Raw genomic sequence first — 19,488 nt, 5'->3', positions numbered from 1 at the left:
CTCAGATGCTGCAAATCTTGTTGGGTGCCTTGGGCGTTAAGGTGGCAGGCGAGGACCACTTGCCGTAGGAGCTCGGAGTCCGACCCTCATAGGAGTTCGGGGTGAGGTCTACTTGCAGTCGGAGTCGGGGATGAAGTCCAGCTCCTGTAGGAGTCTGGATGAAGTCTACCTGCAGTTGAAGTCAGAGACGAAGTCTGGCTCCCGTAGGAGTCTGGATGGAGTCTACCTGCAGTTGAAGTCGGGGATGAAGCCCTGCTCTCGTAGGAGTCCGGATGATGTCTACCTGCAGTTGAAGTCTGGGATGAAGTCCGGCTCCCGTAGGAGTCCGGATGAAGTCTACCCGCAGTTGAAGTCGGGGACGAAGTCCGGCTCCCGTAGGAGTCTGGATAAAGTCTACCAGCAGTTGAAGTTAGGGACGAAGTCCGGCTCCCATAGGAGTCTGGATGAAGTCTTCCTGCAGTTGAAGTCAGGGATGAAGTACGGCTCCCGTAGGAGTCCGGATGAAGTCTACCTGCAGTTGAAGTCGGGGATGAAGTCTGGCTCTCGTAGGAGTCCGGATGAAGTCTTCCTGCAGTTGAAGTCGGGGACGAAGTTCGGCTCCCGTAGGAGTCCGGATGAAATCTACCTGTAGTTGAAGTCGGGGAGGAAGCCCGGCTCCCATAGGAGTTCTGATGAAGTCTTCCTGCAGTTGAAGTCAGGGACGAAGTCTGACTCCCGTAGGAGTCCGGATGAAGTCTAGCTGCAGCTGAAGTTGGGGATAAAGTCCGGCTCCTGTAGGAATCCGGATGAAGTCTTCCTGCAGTTGAAGTCGGGGATGAAGTTCGGCTCCTGTAGGAGTCTGGATGAAGTGCACCTGTAGTTGAAGTCAGGGATGAAGTCTGGCTCCCGTAGGAGTCCGGATAAAGTCTACCTGCAGTTGAAGTTGGGGATGAAGTCTGGCTCTCGTAGGAGTCCGGATGAAGTCTTCCTGCAGTTGAAGTCGGGGATGAAGTTCGGCTCCCGTAGGAGTCCGGATGAAGTCTACCTGCAGTTGAAGTCGGGGATGAAGTCCGACTCCCACAGGAGTCCGGATGAAGTCTTCCTGCAGTTGAAGTCAGGGATGAAGTTCGGCTCCCATAGGAGTTCGGATGAAGTCTACCTGCAGTTGAAGCCGGGGACGAAGCCCGGCTCCCGTAGGAGTCCGGATGAAGTCTTCCTGCAGTTGAAGTCGGGGATGAAGTTTGGCTTTCGTAGGAGTCCGGATGAAGTCTAGCTGCAGTTGAAGTTGGGGATGAAGTCCGGCTTCCGTAGGAGCCCGGATGAAGTCTTCCTGCAGTTGAAGTCGGGGATGAAGTTCGGCTCCCGTAGGAGTCCGGATGAAGTCTACCTGTAGTTGAAGGCGGGGACGAAGTCCGGCTCCCATAGGAGTCCGGATGAAGTCTACCCGCAGTTGAAGTTGGGGACGAAGTCCGGCTCCTGTTGGAGTCCGGATGAAGTCTTCCTGCAGTTGAAGTCGGGGATGAAGTTCGGCTCCCGTAGGAGTCCGGATGAAGTCTACCTGCAGTTGAAGTTGGGGATGAAGTTCGGCTCCCATAGGAGTCTAGGTGAAGTCTACCTGCAGTTGAAGTTGAGGATGAAGTCTGGCTACCGTAGGAGTCCGGATGAAGTCTTCTTGTAGTTGAAGTCGGGGATGAAGTTTGACTCCCATAGGAGTCCGGATGAAGTCTTCCTGCAGTTGAAGTCGGGGATGAAGTCCGGCTCCCGTAGGAGTCCGGATGAAGTCTTCCTGCAGTTGAAGTCGGGGACGAAGTCCGGCTCCCGTAGGAGTCCGGATGAAGTCTACCTGCAGCTGAAGTTTGGGATGAAGTCTGGCTCCCGTAGGAGTCCGGATGAAGTCTACCTGTAGTTGAAGTCGGGGATGAAGTCCGACTCCCGTAGGAGTCCAGATGGAGTCTACCTGCAATTGAAGTCAGAGATGAGGCCCGGCTCCCGTAGGAGTCCGGATGAAGTCTACCCGCAGTTGAAGTCAGGGATGAAGTCCGGCTCCCGTAGGAGTCCGGATGAAGTCTTCCTACAGTTGAAGTCGGAGACGAAGTGCGGCTCCCGTAGGAGTTCGGATGAAGTCTACCTGCAGTTGAAGTTGGGGATGAAGTCCGGCTCCCGTAGGAGTCCGGATGAAGTCTACCTGCAGTTGAAGTCGGGGATGAAGTCCAGCTCCCGTAGGAGTCCGGATGAAGTCTACCCACAGTTAAAGTTGGGGACAAAGTCTGGCTCCCGTAGGAGTCCGGATGAAGTCTTCCTGCAGTTGAAGTCGGGGATGAAGTTCGTCTCCCGTAGGAGTCCGGATGAAGTCTACCTGCAGTTGAATTCGGGGATAAAGTTCGGCTCCTGTAGGAGTTCAGATGAAGTCTTCCTGCAGTTGAAGTCGGAGACGAAGTTCGACTCCTATAGGAGTCCGGATGAAGTCTACCTGCAGTTGAAGTCGGGGACGAAGCCTGGCTCCCGTAGGAGTCCGGATGAAGTCTACCTGCAGTTGAAGTCGGGGTCGAAGCCCGGCTCCCGTAGGAGTCCGGATGAAGTCTTCCTGCAGTTGAAGTCGGGGATGAAGTTCGGCTCCCATAGGAGTCCGGATGAAGTCTACCTACAGCTGAAGTTGGGGATGAAGTCCGGCTCCCGTAGGAGTCCGGATGAAGTCTTCCTGCAGTTAAAGTGGGGGATGAAGTCCGGCTCCCGTAGGAGTCCGGATGAAGTCTTCCTGTAGTTGAAATCGGGGATGAAGTCCAGCTCCCGTAGGAGTCCGGATGAAGACTAGAAGGTGGTCGACCACCGCCAAAACTTGGGTGGAGTCCGCCCATCATAGAGAATCCGGCCTACACTGGTGGCAGTTTATCTGTCGGCAAAACTTGAGAACGTTGCGGAGGCTCAGCCACCGGAGAGGTTCGGAAAGATGTCGCCGAAGGTCGGACATCGGTAGAACCCCTAGAGGGTCACTCCTGGCACGAACTTCGGTTAGGGGGGGTATTTTATACCCAACATTGATCATTATTTCAGATATGATTTTATACATATTTGATATGTGTAAATTTAGTTTTAGATCTAAAATTAATGTATATATGATGCATATTTGATTTAGATCTGAAACTACATATATTCGATATATGAAACTAGGTTTAGATCTGAAATAGTTTCAAGATTATAAGCCATTAATTGCATGCAATGAAATATAATCTAAAAATTATTTTTAGATCTGAAATTATATTATTGCATATGGGTATGGGTTGAACAAATTAGGTCCAACTGAACAAACTACAATTAGGATCTAATTGATTTGATCAGGCTAGAACCCATCTTCGATTTTGAGCAGTTGATTGAACCTAATCAATGGATGATTAGGATTAGATCAAAGGGACTCAAAATTGATTTTAGTTATAGTTGGTCGCATCGATTCACATTTTGATGTGAGTTGATTGACTTAAGACCAAATTTGGCTCAGTAGTTCGGGCCGTCTCAATAGGTTAATCTAATCGATTCTAATCAACCAATTTGGTGTCTATGGCAAGTATTTAGATGGTGGTTATTTAATTGGTTCTGTTGTCTAACCTAACTAATTTTGATTGATGTCTAAGAAAAGCAGCGAGGGGTCCCCCATGCATCTTAACTTACTTGACCATCTTGGGAGATTCAGTTTCGTGTTAGGTTACTTGTTGACTCGAGTTCACCCATGCCAACTAGGATGGCTAGACATATTGATGTGCTGACCTGATTTAATCAATCGAATGTCAGATCTGCTGATTTTGAAGAGACCTAAACCCAAATCTCTTTTTTAAATATTAAGTCTAGAGGTGTTTCATCATTGTAGAGATGCAGGTATCTTCTTGATGTCGATCATTCTCGGCTGGTTACAATGGTTCGGCTGCATCGAGAAGGTACAACCACTCTATTAACATTTAATGTCTTGGGGTAGAGATGGGATTGGGCCCAATAACTGTTAGGTGAGAGTCTCAATGACGGCTTTACGCTCCCTAGTGAATGATGGGTTTGACTTAACTAAAGAATGTGCCAATAACTATTAGGTGAGGCCACAGGACTTAGAGACCAAGCCCACTGCATCTTGCTTAGTGAAGCAATGGACAAAGTGTTGTCCACTCATCGGTCTGTACTCATCAAAAACTGTTAGGTGATGTGTGTATAGATTAATGAAACTGTAGTACCCACTTGAAACTGATCGCATATAGGTTTTCAATTCTCCACCCAATGAGTGTGGGAGATTCGAGAAAATAGTGAGAGTCTTTGTTTGTTTTTAAAATTTCTAGAATAAATAATGTTAAAGTATAAAATCTAACTAGAAATTATTTTCTCTGTAGATACCATGTCGAGTTCAAACCCCTTAGCTCGAATCCTTGATACAAATAGGTTGACCAATACCAATTACAAAGACTGGCTCCAAAATTTGAGAATTGTTCTCAATTCCAAAAAACTCACCAATGTCCTCAATCAAGAAGTGCCTGCATTACCTCCTCGCCCATCTGCTGATCAACGAGCTGCACTTGAGAAGTGGATGGATGAAGATAACAAGGTGAAGTGCTATATCTTAGCATCCATATCCAATGATCTTCAGCAACAGCATAAAGACATGAGGACTGCTAGGGAGATGCTGATTCACCTACAAGAGTTGTATAGTGAACAGAGTTACACAGCTTGCTTTTAGGTCTTTTGGAGACTTTTCAGAGCGAAGATGCGTGATGGGCAGTCCATCAATGATCATTGTTTGACAATGATCAAGGACATAGAGGAGCTTCAGAAGCTTGGTATGAATATGGACAAGGAATTGCAGGTGGATCTGATCCTCCAGTCTCTTCCTGATTCATATGGGTAGTTCATCATGAACTACCATATGAATAAGATTTATGCTACTTAGCCAGAGTTATTAAATATGCTGGTGACTGCAGAGGGCACCTTGAAGAGTTCAAGGGGCACAATTCTGGCTGTAGAGCGGGCTTCCTCCAAAAGGAAGTCTTCTTTCAAGAAGAAGAAAAAGCTCATAAAGAAGTAGAAGAATGAGGCCATGCCTAAAAAATAGGTTCCGAAGAAGGCTGACGATAAAGAAAAATATTTTTATTGTAATATCGAAGGCTACTGGAGAAGGAACTGTCCGGCCTACGTGATGACTGTCAAGAGCAGGAAGAAGGATGGATCTTTTGAAGGTACATTTGAGTTGCTTATTATTGAAACTAATCTAATGATTTCCTCTTCTTCTAGTTAGATTCTTGACTCTGGTTCAAGTGCTCATTTGTGTACTTCAATGTAGGGTCTTGAAGAAATTAGGAGGCTGAGGGAAGGCGATATCACTCTCCAAGTTAGTAATAGAGTAAGGGTTGCTGCTGTGGCCATCGGGACCTACCCTCTGTGACTACTATTAGGATTTAGTTTGCTTTTGAAAGACAGTTTCTATATACCTATAGCCAGTAAAAATTTGATTTCTATCTCTGTACTGGCACAGGATAATTACAATTTTTATTTCAATAAAGACATGTGTTCTAATTATTTTAGAAATAAACTTGTGACACGTACTTTCTTGATTGATGGTCTTTACCATTTGCATACAGATGCAAGTGTAAACATTAACGATCAAATAGTGAATGCCATAAGGTCTAAGAGATCTAGAGATAGGATCAGTCAAAAGTATCTATGGCACCTTAAGCTAGGCCATATTGGAAAAGACAGACTCATCAAACTAGAGAAAGATAGTCTTCTTGGACCATTGACTTTCGAGTCTTATCCAGTCTGTGAATCGTGTCTTCAAGAAAAAATGATCAAGCTGCCCTTTATGGGACAAGGAGAAAGGGCCATTGAGATATTAGCCCTGGTACACACTGACGTATGTGGTCCATTTGATGTACAAGATAAGGGTGGCTATATCTACTTCATAATCTTTACTGATGATTATTCACAGTATGGATTCATATATCTGATGCACTGAAAGTCTGAAGCCTTTAAAAAGTTCATAGAATTTAGACATGAAGTAGAAAAATAGACTAAAAAACTCATAAAGGTTCTTCGATCAGATCGAGGAGGAGAATACCTTAGTGGAGAATTTTGGGTCTATCTTAAGAACAATGGCATAGTCTCACAGTGGACACCTCTAGGGATGCCTCAACTCAATGGGATATCCGAAAGGAGGAATAGAATCCTATTAGATATGGTCCGGTCCATGATGAGCTTCACAGACCTTCCTAACTTTCTTTAGGGATATATTTTGCTTTTTGCGATTCATCTCTTGAATCAGGTTTCATCTAAATCTGTTCCTACTACACCATATGAATTATGGTATGGTAAGACGTCAACTCCTGGATACCTCAAGATTTGGAGATGTCCGGCCCATGTCAAGCGATAGCAGGTGGACAAGTTAGAGGCTAGGTCCTTTAGGCTCATTTTATAGGGTATCCTAAGAAAATCATGGGATACTACTTCTATCTTTTTGAGGATCATAATGTGATTGTGAGCCATCATGTCGTATTCTTGGAAAAAAAATTTATCCAGGATGGAGGTAGTGGGGAGAAGATTGAGCTCAAAGAGAAAGTCTCTGAAGAGCATCAAGTCCAAGGACCTGAACTCAATAATGAGCCAGTAGATGTGATACCTCCTCCACCTCAAAAATCAAATAAGATCTTTCATCCTCCTAAAAGATACTTAGGTATTCTTACAGAGGATTTAGAGGAAGCATTCCTTATGGGAGATAGGGATATTAGGAATGATCCCAAAATCTACAATGAGGCAATGTTAGATATGGACTCCAAGAAATGGATGGATGCAATGAAGTCAGAAATTGACTCCATGCATTCCAACCAGGTTTGGTCTTTAGTAGATCCACCTGAAGGTATTGTACCTATTGGGTGTAAATGGATTTACAAAAGAAAGATTAGCTCGGATGGTAAGGTAGAGACCTATAAGGCAAGGCTAGTCACGAAAGTTTATAGTTAACGTGAAGGCATTGACTATCATGAAATATTTTCACCTGTAGTCATGCTAAAATCCATCCGTACTCTGCTTGCGATAGAAGCATTTTATGATTATGAAATCTGATAGATGGATGTGAAAACTGCCTCTCTAAATGGATATCTTGAGGAAGATATCTATATGGAGCAGCCTCTGGGTTTCACGTCCAGTGATAGTGATCACAAAGTCTGCAAGCTGCAAAAATCCATATATGGACTCAAGCAAGCATCTCAGAGTTGAAACACTTGCTTCAATGATATGATCAGAATATTTGATTTTATCAAAAATAAATAGGAGCTGTGTGTGTACAAAAAGATCAGTGGGAATGCTGTCACATTCCTTGTATTGTATGTGGATGACATCCTCCTGATTAGGAATGATATTCCCATACTGATGTCAGTCAAAGTATGGTTGTCGAAAGAATTCGCCATGAAAGATCTAAGAGAACCTTCCTACATTCTTGGTATAAAGGGTCGAGAGAAGCTCGGCCACGTTCTCGAGAACGTTCTCGAGAGGAGCTCGAGAACGTGGCCGAGCTTCTCTCGACCCTTTTTCGACTGCGAACTTACTCAAGTCTCCCGCCTGCCGCTCTCTCGCGGTCTCCTCATCCTTCATTTTGAAGGCTTCTTCTGCTCGGGCGTACCCTTCGACCCGAGCCAACAGATCAGCAAAATCTCTGGGGTACTTCTTTTTCAGGGAGAACAAAAGGTCGTTCTTCTGAAGGCCGCCTTTCAGAGCGGCCATCGCTACCGATTGGTCCAAGTTTCAGACCTCCAACGTGGCGACATTGAAACGGTTGATGTAGGCCCGAATGGACTCCCCCTCCCTCTGCTTGATGTTGATGAGGGACTTCGAACCCTTTCGAGGACGCCGGCTGCTAACAAAATGAGCCACAAACTGGTGGCTCATCTGATCAAAGGAAAAGATGGTATCCGACTTCAGTGTCAAGTACCAGTTTCTCACCGTTCCCTTTAAGGTGGATGGGAAGGCTCGGCATAGGATGGCGTCGGGCGTGCCATGAAGCAGCATCATTGTCTGAAAGGCCTCCAAGTGGTCAACTGGGTCCGAGGTCCCGTCGTAGCTTTCAAATTGAGGGAGCTTGAAGTTTGGCGGGATCGGTTCCTGCATGATCATTTGAGAAAAGGGGGGGTCAGTACAAATATCCTCACCATAAGTGGAGGGAGCGTGGCGGAGTTCTTCAATCCGTCGGTTCATCTCCTAGAGCCTCCGATTCAGAAAATCCTCTCGACTACGGGTCTCGAGGGTCTTCTGGCAGAATGGAGGTAGAGATCTTCCAAGGGTGGAATCGTGATCTAACTGAGGGCTCTCCACCCTCAGATTCATCTTTTCGGGAAAGGCAGGGCGGCTGGCCCAAATGGCCCATCCTACCGTCGGATTTTGGAGTTCCGGCGATATTCTCTCCAGTCGCACTGACGCCTGCAGTTGTTGCTGCTGCTGCATGGCCTGCACCGCTTCAGCGAGGCCTTTGACCTGCTGGGCCAGTAGGTCGAATTGTTCCGCACCAACCGCCATTGCCGGAGGAGGAGGAGGAGGCTGAAAAATTGGGGGTGAGGCCGAAGCCTGAGATCTGGCCGCGGAGGCTGTGGATCGTCGTGTGGATGCTTTGTGGGGAGGCATCGGGCGAAGATCTAGTGGGGAAAGGAGGAGAGGATGTCGGAAAAGATGATCGGAGGTGGTCCCATTGAGCGCTTCTTTAAGAACAAGGGTTCTGCGAAGACACAGACCCTTCCTCTAGCGTCAATCCTGTTGGTGCAAAGATTCGCCTACGTTGGAGAAGCTGGAGTAGAGGGAACCGCGGTCACCGCCAGGACCTGCAAAGGAAGTCTAAACCAGAGTTGGGGGTGCTCCGGCAAGACCCTCCGATGCTCAAGTTAGTTCTCTGCCTCAATAAGAATGGAGTGCTCGAACAAAAATTTTAGCAGAGTTTTGAGATAAAAAATGAGAGCTTAAAGAATAACGTATCTGGGGTCCTCTTTTTATAGACAGAGGGTGCAATAGACTGATAGCGATGTTTGTAATCGTCTGATAGTGGGCCGTTCGGAGCTAGGAGGAGTTTGTCACGAAGAGTAATGGAGTTGAGTCGTGGCCATCACCGTGATCTGCCACGTGGAGTCTGTTGCGGGGAGTGAAGCGACGTCCGTTGTCGCGACTTGCCAGAGGGTGGAGGAGTCGTGCAGTATCCACCGCAGGAAGTGGAGCAGAGTCGTGGCCGTTACTGCGTTCTGCTAGGGAGTAATGGAGCCGCGCAGGATCCGTCGCAAGAAGTGGAGCAGAGTCGTGGCCGTTACTGCGGCCTGCCAGAAAGTAATGGAGCTGTGCGGGATCCATCGCAGGAAGTGGAGCAGAGTCATGGCCGTTACTGCAGCCTGCCAGGGGGTCCAAGCCTGTCGGTCGAAGTTCGGTTGGGGTGTCTGGCGGGGAGAGGTAGCTAGCTATCTGTCTGAGAGGAGCTCAGATGCTGCAAATCTTGTTGGGTGCCTTGGGCGTTAAGGTGGCAGGCGAGGACCACTTGCCGTAGGAGCTCGGAGTCCGACCCTCATAGGAGTTCGGGGTGAGGTCTACTTGCAGTCGGAGTCGGGGATGAAGTCCAGCTCCTGTAGGCGTCTGGATGAAGTCTACCTGCAGTTGAAGTCAGAGACGAAGTCTGGCTCCCGTAGGAGTCTGGATGGAGTCTACCTGCAGTTGAAGTCGGGGATGAAGCCCTGCTCTCGTAGGAGTCCGGATGATGTCTACCTGCAGTTGAAGTCTGGGATGAAGTCCGGCTCCCGTAGGAGTCCGGATGAAGTCTACCCGCAGTTGAAGTCGGGGACGAAGTCCGGCTCCCGTAGGAGTCTGGATAAAGTCTACCAGCAGTTGAAGTTAGGGACGAAGTCCGGCTCCCATAGGAGTCTGGATGAAGTCTTCCTGCAGTTGAAGTCGGGGATGAAGTTCGGCTCCCGTAGGAGTCCGGATGAAGTCTACCTGCAGTTGAAGTCGGGGATGAAGTCTGGCTCTCGTAGGAGTCCGGAAGAAGTCTTCCTGCAGTTGAAGTCGGGGACGAAGTTCGGCTCCCGTAGGAGTCCGGATGAAATCTACCTGTAGTTGAAGTCGGGGAGGAAGCCCGGCTCCCATAGGAGTTCTGATGAAGTCTTTTTGCAGTTGAAGTCAGGGACGAAGTCTGACTCCCGTAGGAGTCCGGATGAAGTCTACCTGCAGCTGAAGTTGGGGATAAAGTCCGGCTCCTGTAGGAATCCGGATGAAGTCTTCCTGCATTTGAAGTCGGGGATGAAGTTCGGCTCCTGTAGGAGTCTGGATGAAGTGCACCTGTAGTTGAAGTCAGGGATGAAGTCTGGCTCCCATAGGAGTCCGGATAAAGTCTACCTGCAGTTGAAGTTGGGGATGAAGTCTGGCTCTCGTAGGAGTCCGGATGAAGTCTTCCTGCAGTTGAAGTCGGGGATGAAGTTCGGCTCCCGTAGGAGTCCGGATGAAGTCTACCTGCAGTTGAAGTCGGGGATGAAGTCCGACTCCCGCAGGAGTCCGGATGAAGTCTTCCTGCAGTTGAAGTCAGGGATGAAGTTCGGCACCCGTAGGAGTTCGGATGAAGTCTACCTGCAATTGAAGCCGGGGACGAAGCCCGGCTCCCGTAGGAGTCCGGATGAAGTCTTCCTGCAGTTGAAGTCGGGGATGAAGTTTGGCTCCCGTAGGAGTCCGGATGAAGTCTAGCTGCAGTTGAAGTTGGGGATGAAGTCCGGCTTCCGTAGGAGCCCGGATGAAGTCTTCCTACAGTTGAAGTCGGGGACGAAGTTCGGCTCCCGTAGGAGTCCGGATGAAGTCTACCTGCAGTTGAAGGCGGGGACGAAGTCCGGCTCCCATAGGAGTCCGGATGAAGTCTACCCGCAGTTGAAGTTGGGGACGAAGTCCGGCTCCTGTTGGAGTCCGGATGAAGTCTTCCTGCAGTTGAAGTCGGGGATGAAGTTCGGCTCCCGTAGGAGTCCGGATGAAGTCTACCTGCAGTTGAAGTTGGGGATGAAGTTCGGCTCCCATAGGAGTCTAGGTGAAGTCTACCTGCAGTTGAAGTTGAGGACGAAGTCTGGCTACCGTAGGAGTCCGGATGAAGTCTTCTTGTAGTTGAAGTCGGGGATGAAGTTTGACTCCCATAGGAGTCCGGATGAAGTCTTCCTGCAGTTGAAGTCGGGGATGAAGTCCGGCTCCCGTAGGAGTCCGGATGAAGTCTTCCTGCATTTGAAGTCGGGGACGAAGTCCGACTCCCGTAGGAGTCCGGATGAAGTCTACCTGCAGCTGAAGTTGGGGACGAAGTCTGGCTCCCGTAGGAGTCCGGATGAAGTCTACCTGTAGTTGAAGTCGGGGATGAAGTCCGACTCCCGTAGGAGTCCAGATGGAGTCTACCTGCAATTGAAGTCAGAGATGAGGCCCGGCTCCCGTAGGAGTCCGGATGAAGTCTACCCGCAGTTGAAGTCAGGGATGAAGTCCGGCTCCCGTAGGAGTCCGGATGAAGTCTTCCTACAGTTGAAGTCGGAGACGAAGTGCGGCTCCCGTAGGAGTTCGGATGAAGTCTACCTGCAGTTGAAGTTGGGGATGAAGTCCGGCTCCCGTAGGAGTCCGGATGAAGTCTACCTGCAGTTGAAGTCGGGGATGAAGTCCAGCTCCCGTAGGAGTCCGGATGAAGTCTACCCACAGTTAAAGTTGGGGACAAAGTCTGGCTCCCGTAGGAGTCCGGATGAAGTCTTCCTGCAGTTGAAGTCGGGGATGAAGTTCGTCTCCCGTAGGAGTCCGGATGAAGTCTACCTGCAGTTGAATTCGGGGATAAAGTTCGGCTCCTGTAGGAGTTCAGATGAAGTCTTCCTGCAGTTGAAGTCGAAGACGAAGTTCGACTCCTATAGGAGTCCGGATGAAGTCTACCTGCAGTTGAAGTCGGGGACGAAGCCTGGCTCCCGTAGGAGTCCGGATGAATTCTACCTGCAGTTGAAGTCGGGGTCGAAGCCTGGCTCCCGTAGGAGTCCGGATGAAGTCTTCCTGCAATTGAAGTCGGGGATGAAGTTCGGCTCCCATAGGAGTCCGGATGAAGTCTACCTACAGCTGAAGTTGGGGATGAAGTCCGGCTCCCGTAGGAGTCCGGATGAAGTCTTCCTGCAGTTAAAGTGGGGGATGAAGTCCGGCTCCCGTAGGAGTCCGGATGAAGTCTTCCTGTAGTTGAAATCGGGGATGAAGTCCAGCTCCCGTAGGAGTCCGGATGAAGACTAGAAGGTGGTCGACCACCGCCAAAACTTGGGTGGAGTCCACCCATCATAGAGAATCCGGCCTACACTGGTGGCAGTTTATCCGTCGGCAAAACTTGAGAACGTTGCGGAGGCTCAGCCATCAGAGAGGTTCGGAAAGATGTCGCCGAAGGTCGGACATCGGTAGAACCCCTGGAGGGTCACTCCTGGCACGAACTTCGGCTAGGGGGGGTATTTTATACCCAACATTGATCATTATTTCAGATATGATTTTATACATATTTGATATGTGTAAATTTAGTTTTAGATCTAAAATTAATGTATATATGATGCATATTTGATTTAGATCTGAAACTACATATATTCGATATATGAAACTAGGTTTAGATCTGAAATAGTTTCAAGATTATAAGCCATTAAATGCATGCAATGAAATATAATCTAAAAATTATTTTTAGATCTGAAATTATATTATTGCATATGGGTATGGGTTGAACAAATTAGGTCCAACTGAACAAACTACAATTAGGATCTAATTGATTTGATCAGGCTAGAACCCATCTTCGATTTTGAGCAGTTGATTGAACCTAATCAATGGATGATTAGGATTAGATCAAAGGGACTCAAAATTGATTTTAGTTATAGTTGGTCGCATCGATTCACATTTTGATGTGAGTTGATTGACTTAAGACCAAATTTGGCTCAGTAGTTCGGGCCGTCTCAATAGGTTAATCTAATCGATTCTAATCAACCAATTTGGTGTCTATGGCAAGTATTTAGATGGTGGTTATTTAATTGGTTCTGTTGTCTAACCTAACTAATTTTGATTGATGTCTAAGAAAAGCAGCGAGGGGTCCCCCATGCATCTTAACTTACTTGACCATCTTGGGAGATTCAGTTTCGTGTTAGGTTACTTGTTGACTCGAGTTCACCCATGCCAACTAGGATGGCTAGACATATTGATGTGCTGACCTGATTTAATCAATCGAATGTCAGATCTGCTGATTTTGAAGAGACCTAAACCCAAATCTCTTTTTTAAATATTAAGTCTAGAGGTGTTTCATCATTGTAGAGATGCAGGTATCTTCTTGATGTCGATCATTCTCGGCTGGTTACAATGGTTCGGCTGCATCGAGAAGGTACAACCACTCTATTAACATTTAATGTCTTGGGGTAGAGATGGGATTGGGCCCAATAACTGTTAGGTGAGAGTCTCAATGACGGCTTTACGCTCGCTAGTGAATGATGGGTTTGACTTAACTAAAGAATGTGCCAATAACTATTAGGTGAGGCCACAGGACTTAGAGACCAAGCCCACTGCATCTTGCTTAGTGAAGCAATGGACAAAGTGTTGTCCACTCATCGGTCTGTACTCATCAAAAACTGTTAGGTGATGTGTGTATAGATTAATGAAACTGTAGTACCCACTTGAAACTGATCGCATATAGGTTTTCAATTCTCCACCCAATGAGTGTGGGAGATTCGAGAAAATAGTGAGAGTCTTTGTTTGTTTTTAAAATTTCTAGAATAAATAATGTTAAAGTATAAAATCTAACTAGAAATTATTTTCTCTGTAGATACCATGTCGAGTTCAAACCCCTTAGCTCGAATCCTTGATACAAATAGGTTGACCAATACCAATTACAAAGACTGGCTCCAAAATTTGAGAATTGTTCTCAATTCCAAAAAACTCACCAATGTCCTCAATCAAGAAGTGCCTGCATTACCTCCTCGCCCATCTGCTGATCAACGAGCTGCACTTGAGAAGTGGATGGATGAAGATAACAAGGTGAAGTGCTATATCTTAGCATCCATATCCAATGATCTTCAGCAACAGCATAAAGACATGAGGACTGCTAGGGAGATGCTGATTCACCTACAAGAGTTGTATAGTGAACAGAGTTACACAGCTTGCTTTTAGGTCTTTTGGAGACTTTTCAGAGCGAAGATGCATGATGGGCAGTCCATCAATGATCATTGTTTGACAATGATCAAGGACATAGAGGAGCTTCAGAAGCTTGGTATGAATATGGACAAGGAATTGCAGGTGGATCTGATCCTCTAGTCTCTTCCTGATTCATATGGGTAGTTCATCATGAACTACCATATGAATAAGATTTGTGCTACTTAGCCAGAGTTATTAAATATGCTGGTGACTGCAGAGGGCACCTTGAAGAGTTCAAGGGACACAATTCTGGCTGTAGAGCGGGCTTCCTCCAAAAGGAAGTCTTCTTTCAAGAAGAAGAAAAAGCTCATAAAGAAGTAGAAGAATGAGGCCATGCCTAAAAAATAGGTTCCGAAGAAGGCTGACGATAAAGAAAAATATTTTTATTGTAATATCGAAGGCTACTGGAGAAGGAACTGTCCGGCCTACGTGATGACTGTCAAGAGCAGGAAGAAGGATGGATCTTTTGAAGGTACATTTGAGTTGCTTATTATTGAAACTAATCTAATGATTTCCTCTTCTTCTAGTTAGATTCTTGACTCTGGTTCAAGTGCTCATTTGTGTACTTCAATGTAGGGTCTTGAAGAAATTAGGAGGCTGAGGGAAGGCGATATCACTCTCCAAGTTAGTAATAGAGTAAGGGTTGCTGCTGTGGCCATCGGGACCTACCCTCTGTGACTACTATTAGGATTTAGTTTGCTTTTGAAAGACAGTTTCTATATACCTATAGCCAGTAAAAATTTGATTTCTATCTCTGTACTGGCACAGGATAATTACAATTTTTATTTCAATAAAGACATGTGTTCTAATTATTTTAGAAATAAACTTGTGACACGTACTTTCTTGATTGATGGTCTTTACCATTTGCATACAGATGCAAGTGTAAACATTAACGATCAAATAGTGAATGCCATAAGGTCTAAGAGATCTAGAGATAGGATCAGTCAAAAGTATCTATGGCACCTTAAGCTAGGCCATATTGGAAAAGACAGACTCATCAAACTAGAGAAAGATAGTCTTCTTGGACCATTGACTTTCGAGTCTTATCCAGTCTGTGAATCGTGTCTTCAAGAAAAAATGATCAAGCTGCCCTTTATGGGACAAGGAGAAAGGGCCATTGAGATATTAGCCCTGGTACACACTGACGTATGTGGTCCATTTGATGTACAAGATAAGGGTGGCTATATCTACTTCATAATCTTTACTGATGATTATTCACAGTATGGATTCATATATCTGATGCACTGAAAGTCTGAAGCCTTTAAAAAGTTCATAGAATTTAGACATGAAGTAGAAAAATAGACTAAAAAACTCATAAAGGTTCTTCGATCAGATCGAGGAGGAGAATACCTTAGTGGAGAATTTTGGGTCTATCTTAAGAACAATGGCATAGTCTCACAGTGGACACCTCTAGGGATGCCTCAACTCAATGGGATATCCGAAAGGAGGAATAGAATCCTATTAGATATGGTCCGGTCCATGATGAGCTTCACAGACCTTCCTAACTTTCTTTAGGGATATATTTTGCTTTTTGCGATTCATCTCTTGAATCAGGTTTCATCTAAATCTGTTCCTACTACACCATATGAATTATGGTATGGTAAGACGTCAACTCCTGGATACCTCAAGATTTGGAGATGTCCGGCCCATGTCAAGCGATAGCAGGTGGACAAGTTAGAGGCTAGGTCCTTTAGGCTCATTTTATAGGGTATCCTAAGAAAATCATGGGATACTACTTCTATCTTCCTGAGGATCATAATGTGATTGTGAGCCATCATGTCGTATTCTTGGAAAAAAAATTTATCCAGGATGGAGGTAGTGGGGAGAAGATTGAGCTCAAAGAGAAAGTCTCTGAAGAGCATCAAGTCCAAGGACCTGAACTCAATAATGAGCCAGTAGATGTGATACCTCCTCCACCTCAAAAATCAAATAAGGTCTTTCATCCTCCTAAAAGATACTTAGGTATTCTTACAGAGGATTTAGAGGAAGCATTCCTTATGGGAGATAGGGATATTAGGAATGATCCCAAAATCTACAATGAGGCAATGTTAGATATGGACTCCAAGAAATGGATGGATGCAATGAAGTCAGAAATTGACTCCATGCATTCCAACCAGGTTTGGTCTTTAGTAGATCCACCTGAAGGTATTGTACCTATTGGGTGTAAATGGATTTACAAAAGAAAGATTAGCTCGGATGGTAAGGTAGAGACCTATAAGGCAAGGCTAGTCACGAAAGTTTATAGTTAACGTGAAGGCATTGACTATCATGAAATATTTTCACCTGTAGTCATGCTAAAATCCATCCGTACTCTGCTTGCGATAGAAGCATTTTATGATTATGAAATCTGATAGATGGATGTGAAAACTGCCTCTCTAAATGGATATCTTGAGGAAGATATCTATATGGAGCAGCCTCTGGGTTTCACGTCCAGTGATAGTGATCACAAAGTCTGCAAGCTGCAAAGATCCATATATGGACTCAAGCAAGCATCTCAGAGTTGAAACACTTGCTTCAATGATATGATCAGAATATTTGATTTTATCAAAAATAAATAGGAGCTGTGTGTGTACAAAAAGATCAGTGGGAATGCTGTCACATTCCTTGTATTGTATGTGGATGACATCCTCCTGATTAGGAATGATATTCCCATACTGATGTCAGTCAAAGTATGGTTGTCGAAAGAATTCGCCATGAAAGATCTAAGAGAACCTTCCTACATTCTTGGTATAAAGGTCTATAGAGATAGATCCAAGAGAATGATAGGACTCTCACACCATATGTACATAGAGGAGGTGCTGAAGAAGTTCAGTATAGAAAACTCCACGAGGGGTCTTTTGCTCCTTAGATATGGCATTCATCTCTTCAAGAAGATGTGCCCTGACACACCTGAGGAGATCAAGTGCATGAGCAAGATCCCTTATGCTTCGGTAATAGGGAGTCTCATGTATGCCATGTTATATACATGCCCTGATATAGCACTTACCGTAAGTGTCACGAGTAGATATCAGGCGAATCCAAGTGAAGAACACTGGATTGCTGTTAAAAATATCCTTAAGTACTTGAGAAAGACTAAGGATTTGATATTGATCTTTGATAGAGGATCAGAGCTAAAAGTTGAGGGATACACCGATTCAGACTTTATGGCTGATGTTGATGATAGAAAGTCTACATCAGGGTGTATCTTCTTGTGTAATGATGGTGCGGCTAGCTAGAAGAGTTTCAAGCAGTCGATCATTGCATATTTGACCATGGAAGCCAAGTATATTGCCACCTCTGAAGCTACTAAGGAAGCCTTTTGGTTCAAGAAGTTCGTTACGGAGATGGATGTGATACCATCAGATGTCATTACACTGCACTGCAATAACAATGGTGCCATAGCTCTCTCTAAAGAGCCCAGGTCTCACCAGAAATCCAAGCACATAGAGCGGTGGTTTTACATCATATGCGAATACCTCGAGAAGAAGTTCGTCGAGGTGCAAAGAGTTGACTCCATGTTGAATGTGGCAGACCTACTGACCAAGCCTATTCGCCAGCAGAAGACCGAAGCTCACTTTGAGAAGATGGGTCTTAGGTATATGGCCAATTGGCTTTAGGTCAAATGAGAGTTTGTTGGATTTGTGTTCTAGAAGTCAATTATTGGCTGACACATTATGTAATTCTTTGACCTATACTTGTACTTGTAATTTTTTATTATCAATAAAGAGCTTTTTCTTTCCAATCATGTTTATGTATCTATGATTTATCCTAGAAATTAACAAAGATAATTTTTATATATTCTTAAAGAGTTAAGAATTTGAGATATATATTAATTAGTGGTTAATTTCTAAATGCTTCTGATCAAAGGATCGTCATGGAGGATAGTGATCAATCCATTTGAGATCGGTGCATGGTTCACCTCCTTTATGGGCAGATGAGTCTCAGGTCTGCGGTGTAGAGGCACTGGGGTGAAGGTGTAGGTTATTGTTAGAGAATAACTTGTACTGAGCGTGACCAACAAGAGAATCACATGGATGTCTACTCACTCGTCAATGGTCTTCTCAATGCTGCAGTGTGTGAGTGGTCCTTTGACCTGTGATGTCATTGGCTATTCATAGCGAGACTACTGGATTTGATTGCACATTCCCTTTGTCCCTAGCCATTTGGGTCTTTGCTGTGTATGTTGGCTTCAGTAGGTTCAGATGCACTGTATGGAGTAGGATGCACCTAGATGAGATCTATCGATCTTGGTAGAAAAAGAGAAGTCTTATGCAATTTGTAAGACTAAGTTTAGAAAGTTTTTGGCCAAAGCAAGTGTGAATACTGAAAAAGAGTTTCCATGAGATTCACAAATGAACTTGAGTTGAGGCAATCTAGCATATGACTGACGATGGGGTCTGACGAGCTCTCCATGACCTCCATCAAGTCAGGACTCACGATAGAAAGACTGAATCATACGATAACTATACCTAGAGGTTCGTATTTTTATTCTACTAGGTTGCCACTATATATTGCTAAGTGTCACTGGTGGATTGTGAGACTCATCAGGCATCATCGTGATGATCGATGGCCTTCGAAGGGTAGAATTAAAAATATTCCAATCTATCAAAAAGAGTTTCAATGATATTGTAATAGAGATCATAATATATCTCACTACCAGATAGACTAGAACCTATGGGGTCACACATTAAGATATTTAATCTCGAATTTACCAATTGGGCTTATGAAGTTCCAAGTGGGTTAGGGTTTATTGAAATCCTATTAGATTTATGAGAACCATGCTAGCACACGGTTAAACCTAATTCTTCTCGAAACTTTGATTTGATCAAGTCCATAGCCTTGAACCTAACCTAAATTTATTTGAATTTAATTGGGCTCTTAATTGTGAGTCCAAAAAAAATTTATTAAGTCAATTAATTGGCATAATTATCCTAACATTATCCCTTCTTTATCTCCTAATTATCTTTAAGTATCCATGTGGAATAGATGGAAGAATATGTGGTGCATCTTTTTCTTTTTGAAAATTATTGGGTGCCATATCCTAGAGGGGCCCACCCCCTCTTATGTGTCATGACGTGGAGGAAAGAGAGTGGGATCCATGCCCCATCTCTTTTGGCTAGAGATCACTCTTGGCGCCCCAACCACCTGACATGTATTCCATGGATGCTTGTTGTACATACTTAAAAAGGCCGACTAATTATCATTTATATCTGATTTTATTTGGTATAAATCAAATTTAAAAGGTAGAGAATTCTTATGAGATAAGAATCTATCTTTTTAAGTTGATTGGGTTCCTAATATGTGTCAGGGTAGTATCTATATATAAAGGGTGGTCTCTAAGGTTTCACAGAA

The sequence above is a fragment of the Elaeis guineensis genome, chromosome 16 (assembly GCF_000442705.2).
Source record: "Elaeis guineensis isolate ETL-2024a chromosome 16, EG11, whole genome shotgun sequence".
Lineage (NCBI taxonomy): Eukaryota > Viridiplantae > Streptophyta > Magnoliopsida > Arecales > Arecaceae > Elaeis > Elaeis guineensis.
The sequence above is the reverse complement of the archived record's forward strand: the minus strand, read 5'-3'. Positions refer to the sequence as shown.